Below are 16,317 nucleotides of genomic sequence, written 5' to 3'. Positions count from 1 at the left end.
CCTAAGCCTAAGAGTTGGACGCTTTACCTACGGAGCCTCCCAGGTACCCCTAAAAACAACTATTTGAAGGCAAGAAGAGTGAGCAAAAGTAGACAGAAATTAGAGAGGATCTGATTAGTGGGGAAAAACAACAACAACAACAAACACATTCACTGAATAAGATCCAAATCTATGTGGCTGGTCCAATGAAGACACTCCAGTCAGCATGGCATGTGGTGTGATTGAATAGTAAGCAGAAAGCTACTATCTTCTTAGCTTAGGAAGCCAGAAAACAGAATTTGGGAATGTCAGTGTGGCTAGAAAGTAAGGAGGGGAAACACAGAAAGGATAAAGCTGCTGTTGGGCAAGTTCCAAAAATTTATATTTAAACTCTCCTCAAATCCTTGGCTGAACTCTAAATGAAATAAACATAGGGGACAATACAAAAAACCCGACTGAAAGCAACATCTAGAAGGCTAAAATAACTGAGCATAGATTTCAGCTGCTGGTACCACAGAGGAAACTAATTAGGGATGCTTGGTAAATAATTTGGGCTTTCTACAAACCTGCTTTAACAAAGCATAAAACCAAGCCTCAAGATAATTGACCAATAATGTAACTACTTACCAGAGCAAAAACAAACCTCTGCAGAAGAGAAACTAAAACCTCTATGATACATCTTGTACATTTTCTAATATAAAATAAAAAACTTAACAGAGGCAGAGAGAAATAAAAATATGACCTATAGCCTAGAAAGAACACTACATACACACATACCTCAAGATGACACAGATGCTAGAATAAGCAGCAAAGGATTTTAAAGCAGCTATTATGTATTCAAAGACTTTAAGAAAAAGATGGTCAAAATGAATAATCAGATGGACACTCAACAGAAAAAATGGAAGTGTATTTGAAAATGGAAATTCTAAAATTTTAAAATATATTATCTGAATAAAAAAATTCACTGAATAAGCTAAACAATGGACTGGAGCCAGAAGAAGAAATTGTAAATGAAAATGAACAGAAATCAATAAAGAATTATTCAATATGAAGTAGAAAAAAGAAAATAGAGCCTTAGCTACCTGTTAAACAATGTTAAATGGCCTAAAATGAATGTAATTAGAATATGAGAAGTAAATAAGTGAGAAAATGGCGTAGAATATACATCTGGGGGAAAAATTGCAAAATTTCCCCAAATCAGTGAAAAATATCACTGACTGCATGCAGATCCAATAACCTTAGCAATCTCTAAGGAGGAAAAATACAAAGCAAATGTCACCAATACCATAAAAATGCTGAATACAAACACAAAGAAAGAAATCTTGAATTCAACCAGAGGGAAGAAAGAGAAATTACATAAGGGGAAAATCATATAAATAAAAGCTTGCCACGCATCAGAAACAATGGAGGCCAGAGCCAATAAAATGACATTATTATAATTCTAAGAAGAAAATAAGTCATCTGAGAATAATTGCACAGAGATCTGAAATAAAAGAAATACTAACTAAAGTTTCATGCTGAAGAAAAATGATATCAGATAAAACTTGGATCCACAAGAAAGGACAGAAATGGCAATTACATAAGGATAAACGGCTATTTTTCCTCAATTCTCTCTGTAGTGCATATGATTGTTAAAGTAGAAACTATTAAGTTGTTTTGAAAGCTTTAAACATTTTTATAACAAAGAATAAAAAAGGGTAAATGAACTAATTCTTTTCAAGATTCTCAATTTTACATTGATATAAATATAAAGTACATGTAAACTGTGATGAGTGTATACTTTAATCCCTAGAGCAACCCTTAAAACAATTCAAAGCAATACAGCGAAAAAGTCATTCAAGAAATTAAAATGGAACACAAAACACAGCTGATTAATCAAAAAGAAGTCAGAAGGGAAAGAAGAACCAAGGCACAAAAAAATTAAATAACAACATGATAAAACAAAATATAACATATGAGTAAGTTCCAAGTGCTGGAGAGATCACAGAGCAACTAGAACTCTCACACATTATTGCTGGGAGTATAAAATAGTGAAATTACTTTGAAAAACTCTTTAGCAATTTTTTATAAAGTTAAACATTTCTATATTATAACTGAGAGATTCTACCCTTCATACTTACCCAGGAGAAATAAAAATGTTTATGTTCACAAACTAAATTACACAAGACTGTTCATAGCAGCCTCATTCATAATAGCCAAACACTTAAAACCGTCCTAATGTTTGCAGACACCTAAATGGATAAATATATGACAGTTTATTAATGCAATAGAACACTGCTATTCAGCAGTAAGAACGAACTACTATACCCAACGTGGATGAATCTTTTAAGCAAAAGAGCCAGACACAAAAGAGAACATACTATTACGATTCCATTTACATAATGTTCTACAACTGGCAATACTAACCTAAGGTGATCAGACAAGAATGATGGTTGTTTAGGTAGATAAGGGGTTGTTTGGAAGGGGCCAAGAACTTAACCACTTAACATGAGGTGTTGCACATAAAGTTTCCCAGGTAACAGACTCTTAGATGGATATTTGTGTTCATGAAGTTCACTGGGAAGTGCTCTCATGTTCAACATCTACGATGAGTTGAAGGAAGCATAAGTGAGTACAGGAAGAAATTGAATTGTGATACAACATCAAAAAATGTCTTAGCTCAACACATGGGGAGTTCTTTAACTTGAACAGGCCCTAGGAACTATTCCAACTGCAGCAAGTGGACCAAGATCTTTATACCTCTCCTCCTACCCTACCATTGCACTGAGCAGCCATTGGATATACACTACCCCCAAAGACTGGTATGACAAGGTCAAGATGGCCCCCTTCAGGAGAAGGCAACTCTTAAAAAAGGGACTCTGGTGAGAGTTGTCCAGCAACATTCCAGCAACTTGAAAAATAAATGTTCAATCCTGGAAGCACTCCACTGCATTCACAACATGGCATGAGAGAAATGTTTTATATCTTGATTGAAGTATTGATTATATAGGTGTGTATACATTTATCAAGTTCACTGAAATGTATATTTAAGATCCATTTATTTCACTGTATGTAAATTCTATCCCCCCTCCTCCCACTATGTGCTTTAAAAAATGTTATACTCCTATTCTGAACCCCCTCTCTCCCCAAAACACCCCAGACTTAAATACTAACAAAGTACAACTTGGAATGAAGAGAGACAGAAGATTTAATTTTAAAAACAAGGAATAGTATGAGTCAAGCTACAGCATTTGAAACAGTAGTGGGTCCCCGTAGCGATTGCCCCCCCCCCCCGCCACCCCCATACTAGAGGCCAGGAAAGAAAAAGATGTTATTTGAAGTTCAAATAGAAGTCCACACTCATGTGGCAAGGATGATATACTGATGTGCTATAAAGTAGCAGTTAAGTCTTTGTTGAAGCAATGGAAGGCAAACATCTGGACACTTTTTTCATTAAAAAAAAAGTACAAACCCAAGCCCTATCTTTCCATTACCTTTCAAATATTATTGATTCCCACAATGAATATCTCTTTTTCCCCAATTTTGGGACTGGCAATATGAAATAAAATAATTGATCATTACCAATGTAAACATTATCATGCTATCATATATTTAAAATTACGCTCCGAAGAACTATACAAAGAGCCTAAAAGAACATTGTTCAGATGGTTAATTCTTTCAGAGGTTTCTGAAGAATTAATGCATGAAGGCTATTTACATGTGAAAAGTGAAATATTATTTTAAATCAATATCAGATTAAAAGTGAATTTTATCGCCTTATGAGTACATATGGTTCTGTGCACATTTAACTATAAATTTGTAGGTTTCCAGAGGATAAAGGATACACAAATAAGTAAAATAAATAGTAGCAAATTATGTTCACTAACAATGTTAAGTTAGTACAAACCAAAATGATGTACTAAAACCTACATAAATGACAGCAAATGCAAGCCTTTTACAAAACAGTAAAGAAGATTTGGTCTTTCGCCATGGTTACAACTTCACTGAAAGAATACGAATGGTGGCCTTAAGTTGGTAAATCCATCCAATTACATTCAGGAAGTAAACTAAAATTAAAAGATGAGACAGTAAATACATAGTTACTTCTGAAAATTTAATGCAAGTCAAAGGTAGAAAAATTGATGTTTAAAACCATGTGTTTTGGGGTGCCTGGGTGTCTCAGTTAGTTAAGCAACAGATTTTTGCTTTCAGCTCAGGTCTTGATCTCAGGGTTGTGAGTTCAAGCCCCACACTGGGCTCTGCGCTGGGCTTGAAGGCTACTTAAAAAATGTGTGTGGGGGCGCCTGGGTGGCTCAGTCAGTTGAGTGTCCGACTTCGGCTCAGGTCATGATCTCGCGGTCTGTTGAGTTCGAGCCCCTCGTCGGGCTCTGTGCTGACAGCTCAGAGCCTGGAGCCTGCTTCGGATTCTGTGTCTCCCTCTCTCTCTGCCCCTCCCCTGCTCATGCTCTGTCTCTCTCTGTCTCAAAAATAAATTAAAAAAACGTTAAAAAAAATTAAAAACAAAAACAAAAACAAAAAACGTGTGTGTGTGTGTGTGTGTGTGGGCGCGTGCAACCAGTATTCAAGAGGAAGGTTTTTTTCAGCTAAGGATAAAGTTTTGTTTATAAAATTTTCAGAAATATTTGTTTGCCTTCACGATCCACAAAGCACAGCAGGGAGGGAAATGAAGAATACTTTAGTAATGCTTTTGTGCTACTGCAGCAAGATACTACTTCTCATTCCTAAAAGATGACCTTCAATTTCTGCTCAAGGCAATGTTCTCCATAACCCAGTCAACTTGTGGTCACTTACCTCCATTACAATTTATTATCTTAAGTATCTCCATTAAATTATTCAATTTATTATTTTAAAACAGTTTTAAGTATATGACATCATTATCTTGTTCAGTCTTTTTGAAAATAAGATGATAATCAAGATATAAATAGAAATGAGACTAACCTAATGCAACTGTTTATAGACCTACTTCTTTGGTAACCTTGATATACAGATGGAGGTCTAGAATTTCACAATTTTATTTTATAAACATCTATGATAAAATAAACTGTACTGCTGAGTATCATTTAAAATATTTTTAAAGTATCATTTAAAATACCTTTAAGTCTTTGAAATCCTATGGAAAAAGTGGTCAACAGCAAAATGCTGGTAAAATATTTTTAGTTGGCAATATTTCCTAAAGCAGGAACCCCATTCATTCTGACTTTGTTCTGAGTGAGTTTGGGTGAGTTAGCCATCATTTTCCCAGTAAAACCCCTAAAACCTTCAACCCAAAGAATCTGTAAAGATGAAATGCACAATTTAAATATATTTTTGCCCAAGAGCAAGGAACTAGACTTGGATTCTTGACCTCCTCAATTATTCATAACAAGAGAGAATAGATGGATACATATGACCTTATAAATTGTTCAGAGGTACTTTAGCAGAGAAGAGGAATGAAAAAAATCACTATACTTTGATTTCACAGTAATTAAAAACAAATCTGTGTTTTCTATCAACTCATCAAACGAACACACTCAATTCTAAGTGGTGTTATCTATCCCCCCCTTGTCAGTCTCAAAGTGGAAAGACTTGAACTGTATTGATTTACCCAATTCTATATCCATACACAATATCAAATATCTTCGTTGTTTGGTATTCCTCCCACCTCTTTTTAATATATGAACCCGTGGTCTAGTTTCTTCCTCTGACTTTTTTCAAAACATCATTCCTCTTTGATCAGGTTGGCTTTCAATTCTCCTGCTGTCCCAGAAAAGCCTCTCAATATCTCCCTTGGATTGATGGGTGTGTATACGTTTATCAAGCTCAGTGAACTGTACATTTAAGGGAAAGATATTTATTGAGAATGTGAAGAAAATCTGACATATTATAACATTTAATGTATTTATTCCAGAAGTTTAGGAGTGGATCTAGCTGACTTCCCCTCAATTTCTCTCATCAGTCTGTCTTTTCAACTCAACAAAGCAGACACAATACATAAACTGTAACTATCAAAGCCATACCAGGAAAATTTGCTTTACAGTCTAGCTGGATCCAAGTACAATCCCTGACTTTTCCATTTACTAGGCATATGACGACTCTGTTAAGACTGTTTCTTCCAAGGGGCAGCTGGGTGGCTCAGTGGGTTAAGCATCTGACTCTTGATTTTGGCTCAGGTCATGATCTCAGAGTTTGTGGGTTTGAGCCCTGCATCAGGCTCTGCACCAACATTGCGAAACCTGCTTGGGATTCTCTGTCTCCTTCTTTCTCTGCCCCCCTCTGCTTGTGTTCTCTCTGTCACAAAAAATAAATAAACATTAAAAAAAAGACGCTCTTCCTCAAAAAAATGGAGGTTGATAACAGTACATAACTTACAGCCTAAGTGAAAATGAAATGAGATGATACTTGCAAGGCACTTAGTGCAGTATCTGTCACATAGTAAATGCCCAATAAATGTAAGCTGTTTGAAACTTCAGAAAAGGCCTTTTCATTCTCATTGTCAGACAACTCATCTAACAATCTTGCCATTGAGTAAAATTGGGGAAGGCAGGTATCTGATGCTTAATGAAGTGACTGAATCTAAGTTGGATTTCCCATTTGTGGTACTGCTTCTTCCTCTCTGACTGGAATACTGATAACCTGCTGAAGCAATTATTTTCTGTGTTTAGAAATCCTCAGTAGGAATGACTAATTACTTACAGTAAATCATGTCATCTTTAAAAATCTAACCATAAAGTACATCTGGGTTATACTGTAAAGATAATCAGACTGCAAAAACATTTAAGTTCATGCCAAATCAATGTTGGTTTCCCCACTTTTATGAGAATACAAACCTAGAAAATAAAAAGGAAATAGTATCTTCATACTATGGGGGTGAAAAATACGATTTGAGGTAGTAGGCCAAGCATAGTTCAAGATGTATGACTTGAACGGAACATCTTTTTCTTTGCTTGAGTTTTCTCATTTGTGAAAATCCAGTAACACTGGCTCTGCCTACTTAAATGAGACAGCATACAAAAATGCCTGGAAATCTTGCATGTAGTAGTTCCTAAGTTTACAATTAACTATCCTCACAAAACCCTTTCCCTGCAAAGTTTCAGTGGGTTGTTTAAAAAGATTAAGGTAACACATGACAGCAAATATTATCATTATGTCATTAATTATATCTGTTTCCCAATTTCCCAATTTCTATTCAAGAAGCATTTACCAAGTAACTACTCTGAGTGAGGAATCATACTTGGTCATTCACTTCCTCATCATGTTTCTTTCACTTGGCATTTTATATCGTATGTGTAATAGGCATCAGCACCACAAATGATCAAGTTAAAGTCAATAAACAGATGAAGTTAACCCCCTTACATACTTCTTTACATTTTATATCCACAGGCCTCAAGACATGTATTTGTATTGAAAACATAATAAATCTATGAACCTTTAAAAATACTGCATTATTTCCAAGCAGAAGATGTGGCCTTAAAAATAGTTCTGTAAAAGAAACTAACCTGAAAATCACATGTGAATTAAAGTCAGAATGAAAGCTTTAATTCTAACACAGTAAAGTTAGAGGCATTTAATTCTGGCCAGAAAAAAATGTATAAAAGCAAGACTGATAAAAATATTAGAATAGTTAGAAAAGAAGAAATATTAGTAAGGTGAATCAGTCACAAAGCTGGAACTCTATCTGAGCATGATGATTCATTCAACAAGAATATATGCCCTGGAAGAGTTTCTCTAATGAACAAGAAGTTCATTGGAATAAAAATATAGTTGACCCTTGAATGGCATGGAGAGGGTGGGAGGGAATAGGGGCACCAACTACCTACATGGTCAAAAATCCGTGTATAACTTTTGATTCCCTAAGAACTTAACAGCTTTACTGTTAACAGAGGTAGACTTGCTGATAACACAGTCGATTAACACATTTTTATATGTATTATATTTTATTCTTATAATAAAGTAAGCTAGAGAAAAGAATATTTTATTGAGAAAATCGTGAGATTAAGTATTGTACTATATTGACTGAAAGAGATCCACATATAAGTGGACTCAAACAACTGAAACCTGTGTTGTTCAAGGGTCAACTGTAACTAAATTACAGTGTAAGAAGTGTTAAACCACACTTAAAAAAAAATCCGCAGGTAAATTCTTAACAAATTTAAAACCCAGTAGTCATATGGCTCATTATAGCACAGACTTATTATAATGTGTTCTGACTTATATTTCCAAGATGATATACATGCAATAATTCAATTACTATTTCCCACTTACTCCTCTTAGTTTAAGGATTTCAATACCTATCATCTCTGCTTTTTCACTTTTCTCATTTTATTTAAAAGCTTTTTCTTTGTTTCCAATTTGAAAGTATCCAATTTGAATATACAAAATCATTCTACTTTATTTTCCTTTTATCAGTTAAGCTTCTTTTAATAAAAATTTTCTTTCCATCATAGTTTAAAGTAAAAAAATCAAGCTACAAACTGCATATTCATCATGGTAACTGTAATGCCTCAGGGGGAAAAACTGGAAGAAATACAAAAAGTGTTTAATAGCTTCATGTGAAAAGTTGGATTCTTATTGTTTTCCTTTTTATCATTTTTCAACTTTTCTAAAAGGAGTTTATATTATTTGAAAATTTTAAAATAATTTTATAGAATTTAAAAATAAGGGTTTTTTTTTTTGAAAAAATGTAAGCTAAACTAAAAGCAATCGCTGAGCAAATAAATACAGAACTACTTCCAGTTTAACATACATTTAAATATTCTCTCTCAATTACATATAACTCAAATACAATTACAAAAAAACTTCAAGAAATTCAGTATCTTTTACTTCACTGACATTTCAGTGACTTAAATATTCCTCTTTTTAAAAATTTTAAATTTAAATTTAAAAAAATATTTTGTTTATCATTTTTGAGAGAGACTGTGCACAAGGGGGGGGGTGGAGAGAAGGGGAGAAGCAGAGAAGGGGGAAGGGACAGAGAGGGAGACAGAGGATCCGAGGCAGGCTCTCTACTGTCAGCACAGTGCCTGATGGAACCATGGAATCAGGAACTCAGGAACCATGGAATCATGACCTGACCTAAAGTCAGATGCTTAACTGGCTGAGCCACCCAGATACCTCTTAAATATTCTCTTAAATGAATTAAGAACACCAAATTTCTCCAAAGAACACATACAGATAGCCAAATATGTTTATTTATTTTTTGTGACAGAGAGAACACAAGCAGAGGAGGGGCAGAGAGAGAAGGATACAGATATGAAATTCTTAACATCATTAATCATCAAAGGAATGCAAATCAAAACCACAATTAGGTATCACCTCACAACTGTTAGGATGGCCATTACAGGAAACAAACAAAAAACAATAAACAAAAAAAGTATAGGTGAGGATCTGGAGAAACTGGAACCTTGTACACTGTAGGTGGGAATGTAAAATGGTGCAGCCACTGTGGAAAACAGTATGGAGGTTCCTCAAAAAAATTAAAAATAGAACTACCATATGATCTAGCAATACCACTTCAAGTTATTTATCCGAAAGAACTAGAGACAGGATTTTGAAGAGATATTTGCACTTACTCTCATGTTCACTTCAGCATTATTCACAATAGCTAAGAGATAACAAATATCCATCAGTGGATGAACAGATAAAGAAAATGCAGTATATTCATCCAATGGAATATTATTCAGCCTTAAAAAACAAAGGTCTTTTCTTAGGTTACAACATAGATGAACCTTATGCTAAGTGAAATAAGTGACTCACAGAAAAGACAAATACTGCATGAATCCATTTATATGAGATATAAAGTAACCAAATTCACAAATACAGGAAGTAGAATGATGGTTGCCAACGGCCAGGGGAAGGAATGGGGTGTTGTTTAATGGGTACAGAGTTTCAGTCATGCGTGATGAAAAAGTTCTAGAGATCTGCTATGCAACAACGAGCATACAGTTAACAGTACTGTACAGTACACTTGAAAGTTTGCTAAGAGAGTATATCTAATGTTAACTATGGGTTTGTTTTTTTTTTACCACAATTAAAAGAAAAAAGAACACCTAATAACTTGTAAGGAAAAATATTCATATGTAAATAACCCCATCCTATGGGGGGCGAAATCACTGTTTTCTGAACATAAAGAAAAGTGATAACCATTTCTTAGATCTTTTTATTTCTGTAAGAATGATCTGTTTTCATTCCTTAATTTTATCTTTGAAGAGATCTTCCTACTTGTGTTTCCCTTTCTCCACGGCCACCTGATGAGCTACAACTGAGTCAGACTTGTAACCAGCTAGGGATTCATTTTTTTTAATTTTATCCCTTGCCATAAAATAAGGTAAAAGGCATTTTTGTAATTACATCAAGTAAATGCCACACAGGCAAGGGTTGGAAAATGGCAATTAAAGTTACAATATAAAATACACTGCAAACATAGCAGATCCTATGGGCCCCAATCCAAGACTTACAACAAAATGTATTCAGTAAACTTTTGATGTAATAGCCATGTCTTCTTCTTGTGTCACCCAAAATAACTTTAATGAATATGAAGAAAGACAGTACGCTAGTAATGGGATTAAGTAAAACAATAAATGGATTTTAACAAAAGTGAAAGGCAGCATTCTTCATACAAACTAAATGGCTACTATAAATTTCGAAAGACCATTTTCTTTAAAAATTACCCCCAAAAACACCCTCAATTACTTTTGCTTATGTATAAGTGATGTCTTTTGTATTTAACTCCAACAGTTGCCAAAATAAGCCCATTTACATGTGATGCCTGTCAACTAGCAAATTTACATTTGGATTTTGTTGGCTTTGGACCCTGCATTCTGTTCTCTTCTTTGTGCCATTGTTGTTTTTAGGTTTGGCAGTACCTCTAGATCTTTGTTTAACTTAGTTCCTTTGTCTAACTTCTGCAGTATATACACATTATAAAATTAGCATGAAACAACATTTCAGTTTCCATCACCACAATTAATTCCTACCATGGCAGAAGTCTTGCAAATTATGCTTATGTGAACCCAAAAAGAAAACACACACACACACACACACACACACACACACACACACACACACACAGAAACACACACACACAGAAACACAGCACCTGATTTCCCCACCTAAAGATGTAAAAGCAAATAAGAGAAAGAACTATTTGGTTCAATGGTACACACAGAAGATTCATCATGAAGATCACATACAATTTTAATGTATTAAAAGTTAAGTAATCAGAGATGACCCCAACAGTCAGAGCTAAATTTGTTTGGCTGCCAAAAAGCCCATCTTTCTCTTCACCTTTGTTTTCTTCCAATGTATTTTTAGCTCTGTCTAATACAAAAGTACTTTATGTCAGGTAGAGTCTCCTGCCTCAAATTCATCATGTAACTGTGAAAATGATAGCTTAATTTGTTACAGTTAATACTTGAAAGACTCAGGATAGATTCACCTAAATGGATCATGCAGTGGATCAATAATTTAAATACCACTTACAAAACACTGTGAATTTGATCTTCAGTACTTTATGGTGAAACTTGAAAATTTGTATGGATATCCTACCTACACATAAGCAGAGAACTTGACTATAATAACTTTTATAATACACATTTATATTATCATGAATATACTTAGTTTCCTTCATATTCATATTATGAGTAAGTTAATTATCCTAAATGCAATTTTTCATCCTAATCAAGGCAGGAATTTCATTAGGAAAATTCAAAAGACTTTTCCCAGCTATGAACTATGTTCTTGTACTTACATCTGATTGTGAGATATTCTCGATGTTCTAAGAACTCACAGCCCTTCAAAAATAAATCAATCATTGGGCTAAGACTTTATATGAAAGGGCTTTTATCCCCCACTGAATACAAACCTAAAAACAGCTGTTCTTTCATTTGAAGGTTGAGCTCTTATTCATATCACTTCTGGAGGGGAGAAAAGCCAGTAAAGCTATTTTTCAGAAAGTCAAACTCAGTTCCTATGGAACTCCTTTCCATCTGTTCCCTGACATTTCAGTCAGGTTATGCACTTGCCAAAGAGCTCTCTTTGAATACTGAATCCACTGGTAAAGACAAATGGGGGAAGAATCAATTTGTTACTAAATATCATTAATTTAAAATATGAAAAGCTATCATGCATTATGTCAAAATAGGCTCTACAATCAAATATACAGTCTGTGTTATAAACAAAATCAGGAATGTAGAGTGAACAAGAAATTAATGGTTCAGAATTTTTTGCTACTTACTTGCACTAAAAATTTATTCTATGAAGGACAGATAATAAATAAGAACTGATACAATCACATTTTCATGGAGAAAAGAGTGCATCTTATAAGAAAATAAGGCTCCTGAAAGGAGCCTGGGAATCATAGTGCAAGGAACTTTTAAAAAAGTATTTTAATAATAAAAGTTTCATTCAGGGAATAAAGTGAGAAGAGATACTCATGCATTTCATGTTTCCATATTTATTGGAGAAGTTGATCAAGAAAGATACAATTTTTAAAGCAGAAGTTAAAGATACTAGATCAAAAAGTAATAAAGATAATTGATACAAAGAAATAACTAAGTCTGAATGACAACTAACCATGACTTCACAATCTCAAAGAACTGTGACTACTTAGTGATCAGTAACTACTGTGTCAGAAGGAAGGCAGATTAATAACTCTACTTGTCCTTAAGAAGGTGCAAAAGAAAGCCTGAAACTGTACAGATTAATTGGTTCATGATTCTTATAAAGCTGATCTGGAACAAAGAAAGTCCACTGATTCAATAATCAAGCATAATCCACAGACAGCCAGGGAACAAAGTTTATTGAGGTGGGGATGGGGAAGGACAGGAAAGAGAAAGACACAAGACCAATCTCTCTTAGATTTCCTCCTGAGGGGTAAATATAATGTCAAAAGTAACTCGTGGGCTTAATTTATTTATTCTTTATTCTTTTCTTTCCCCCAGCATGATAAGTGTACTCTTTAATCCCCATTCCCTATTTCCCCCTTCCCTCCACCCACCTCCTTTTTGGTAACTACCAGTTTATTCTCTGTGGTTAAGAGTCTATTTCTTGGTTTCTCGCTCTCTCTCTTGCACACAATTTTCCTTTGTTCATTCGGTTTGTTTCTTAAATTCCACATATGAGTGAGATCATATAGTATTTGTCTTTCTCTGACTGACTTCACTTAGCATTATACTCTCTAGCTCCAAGCATATTGTTTCAAATAGCAAGAATTCATTCTTTTTCATGGCTGAGTAATATTCCATTGTGTGTGTATATATGTATGTATACAAATGCATGTATGCATGCACGCGCGCACACACACACACACACACACACACTACATCTTTATCCATTTATCTGTCAATGGCCCCTTGGGATGCTTCCACTGTTTGAGTACTGTAAATAATGCTGCAATATTTTTCTTTTTGAAGACTTTAAAAATATTCTATGATATGGACTGTTCAAAGCAACAGTAAAAACAAAAGCCTAAGTTATGATTGTATAAAGGATATTTCTTGTCCTGCTTAAAGGGCTGACAGACAACAAAACCAAGGAGAGTAAAAACATTTGCTGAAATAGATGGAGAAGTATAAATGGATTCTGCACTGATCAGAAAAGATGCATAATCTGGACAGGGAAACCAACTTTAATGGCTAGGTGTACAAAAAACAGTGCAGTAACTCTGGCTAACAAAATGCTAAGGTGACTGCTTGAATATTTCATAGAGCCTCCTAAATGAGGTAAAGTAACACATGAGTTTCAATATGGGCAAATATGTAAGAAAAAAAAACCTCAAAGTCTGTTTACATGGTATTAGTCATTAGTGAACTCTCCATGAAATCATCAATTACCCAGAGAGGTGAACATGAATAGGTCCACTCAACCCTAACATACTAGAAGACAGTCTACAATGTACTTTGAGACATCTTAATTAAAATAAAAAGGACTAAAAAATTTTAGATAAATTTTTGTGAATTAAAGATCCAGAACAAACATAAAATCATACCAAGTAGTCTGGCCTAAACACTGAAGCTGGTTATACGTGTGTCAGGAGCATAGGAGGGTGAGGGTAGGCAATCATTTAACAATTAAGAGCTAGGCAAGGTACTTCACCACAGAAATCATAGAATATGGAGTACATTTTCCTCTTTCTTTGTTTACACATTGGAAAACACACACACACACACACACACACACACACACACACCACGCCAGAAAGGCTAAATCACTTACTCAGTGTCCTAACTCTCAATCTACTGTAGAATACAAGACATACGCACACTTGCATGTATCCAAGGAGCCACTGTACTTTAATACAATTCTAGGTTTTACCTCCTGGTCTTCAATATACTGAACGACTAGCTAAAGAAAACTATGAATCTTCCTAATCTTCCTTTCCCTTGCTCCTAAAGTAGCAGTTTCCAATGAAAGGTAACAAAATTACTTCTTTAAAAGAATGAAAATATTTTAGATAAACTCCATGGTGTGTCTTTTTTATTTCCATACAAGTTATATTTTAATTATCCTTTCCTAATTAAGGGACGGACATGCTTTGGCAAGAAGGCAGACATGAAAGTAGATTTTTATGTAGGTGATATAGCTCTAGAGAGCTGAAACAGTAGATCCCCCAAACTCAAACTGTGAGTAAAGCAAAATAGTACTCAAGACACTTTTCTGTTATTAACAGCTTTCCCCACACTAGTTTCCTAATCAGACATTGTGAGTTAATAGCTATTAACCCCTTCCCAATAAAATTAAAATGTAAATTTTTCATTAATTTTGGTTTTGCTTGAATGCATAATGTAATATTAATTCATTTTAAAGACTATACCATTTTGTAATAGACATTCCTTTCCCCTAAAAATCTACCAATGTGTTTTAAACATGGCTTATTACAGGGGTGTGTGGCTGGTTCAGTTGCTAGAGCATGTGACTGTTGATTTCATGGTCATGAGTTTGAGCCCCACATTGGGTGTAGAGATAACTTATAAATTTATAAACATGGCTTGTATCTTATTACACTGTTGACAGTGATATACCATATGATTTGGTTCAATAACATGTGTTTAACACTATAAAGTCCTTTCTAAATAAGGAATACTGACTTTCTGCCATGTCTATTTAAATTACAGGCATACTCACATGTGTGAGAAGAGACAGCGCAAGGAAGAGATCAACTACATATTCATAAGAATGAGGGGGAAAATGGATTCAATCTTTCAGTTAATTTGTCCATTAAAAGCAAGGGTACTTCTTGCAGCATCAGAAAAACAAAGAAATAGAGAACACATGTACCTAAAATATTAAACAATCTTCCAAAGCAGTCAGAATTGCTACCAAGACCCAACATGATCATAAGACAATGACAATGTGGACTGCCTCTTTATCTGTCTCTCCTTTAATTCATTCCCACACTGGATTCTTTCACCCTTCCACTGCCCTCCCACCCACCTTACAGTCAGGTAGCCTGTACTATTCCTTAAAATCTACAGAGGAAGTCATTTTCTAAACTATTTTGTTTTTATTACTTTACATTTTATCACCTCACAGCCATCAATTTAAGAAAATGATCATGCTGTAAAGTTTTACTTCTTTGTCCATGGAGAAACAATTGACTTCTTCCCTTAATTAACTGACCTCTCCTCTTAATTAAACCACATAATCCCAACAGTCAAGTTATTTGCAGCTGCCCAAATCCTATGACTTACTATAAGTAAAGCCTAAAAACATTCTTCCACAGACTGAAAGTGATATAGGGCTTCCTGCTTTCTTTCCTCTGCACCATTTAAAAGTCTTTCTGACATGTGACACCAAGAAGGAACACAAGCAATAAAAGAAAAAGTAGGTAAACTGGACATCATAAAAATAAAAAATTGAAAAGACAACAGAATCCTATCTCTGATAAGGGACTTGTATCTAGAATATACAAAAAACTATGATAACTCAATAAAAAATTATTAAATGGGCAAATGATCTAAAAAGATAGTTCTCCAAAGAAGACAACACAGATAGCCAATAAGCCCATGAAAAGATGTTCAAAATCATTATTAGCTATTAGAGAAATGCAAATCACAGCCACTAAAATGGCTATAATCAAACAGGCAGATAATCACAATTGTTGGCCAGGATTTGGAGAAATTGGAACCTTCATACTTGGGTCAGTGATACTGTAAAATGGTGTCAGGCACTTTGGAAAATACTCTGACAGTTCCTCAAAATATTACAGATGGAATTACCATAACCCAACAATTCTACTCCCAGGTAAATGCAAGGACTAGGTAAATGTCAAATTACAAAATACAGTCAGCCTGCCATTTACAAGAGCTCCTTTCCAACTCTTTTATTCCATTCCTATTATTTCCCTAACCCAGGTCTTTATCT

The 16,317-nt window shown here is 34.6% G+C and overlaps 1 protein-coding gene and 1 long non-coding RNA gene across 3 annotated transcripts in view; one reads left to right on the top strand and one right to left on the bottom strand.

Moving 5' to 3' along the window:
- LOC125910032 (uncharacterized) overlaps positions 1-15,786 on the top strand; it is a 32,955-nt gene extending 17,169 nt beyond the window's left edge. The window contains exon 2 of the long non-coding RNA XR_007453828.1: positions 15,069-15,786. This is a non-coding gene — a long non-coding RNA (uncharacterized LOC125910032). The remainder of the gene's footprint in view (positions 1-15,068) is intronic.
- TCF12 (transcription factor 12) overlaps positions 1-16,317 on the bottom strand; it is a 374,877-nt gene that overhangs the window by 234,680 nt on the left and 123,880 nt on the right. The window lies entirely within an intron of this gene.

This window comes from Panthera uncia, assembly GCF_023721935.1.
Source record: "Panthera uncia isolate 11264 chromosome B3 unlocalized genomic scaffold, Puncia_PCG_1.0 HiC_scaffold_1, whole genome shotgun sequence".
In the NCBI taxonomy this organism is placed as follows: Eukaryota; Metazoa; Chordata; class Mammalia; order Carnivora; family Felidae; genus Panthera; species Panthera uncia.
The sequence above is the reverse complement of the archived record's forward strand: the minus strand, read 5'-3'. Positions and strand labels throughout refer to the sequence as shown.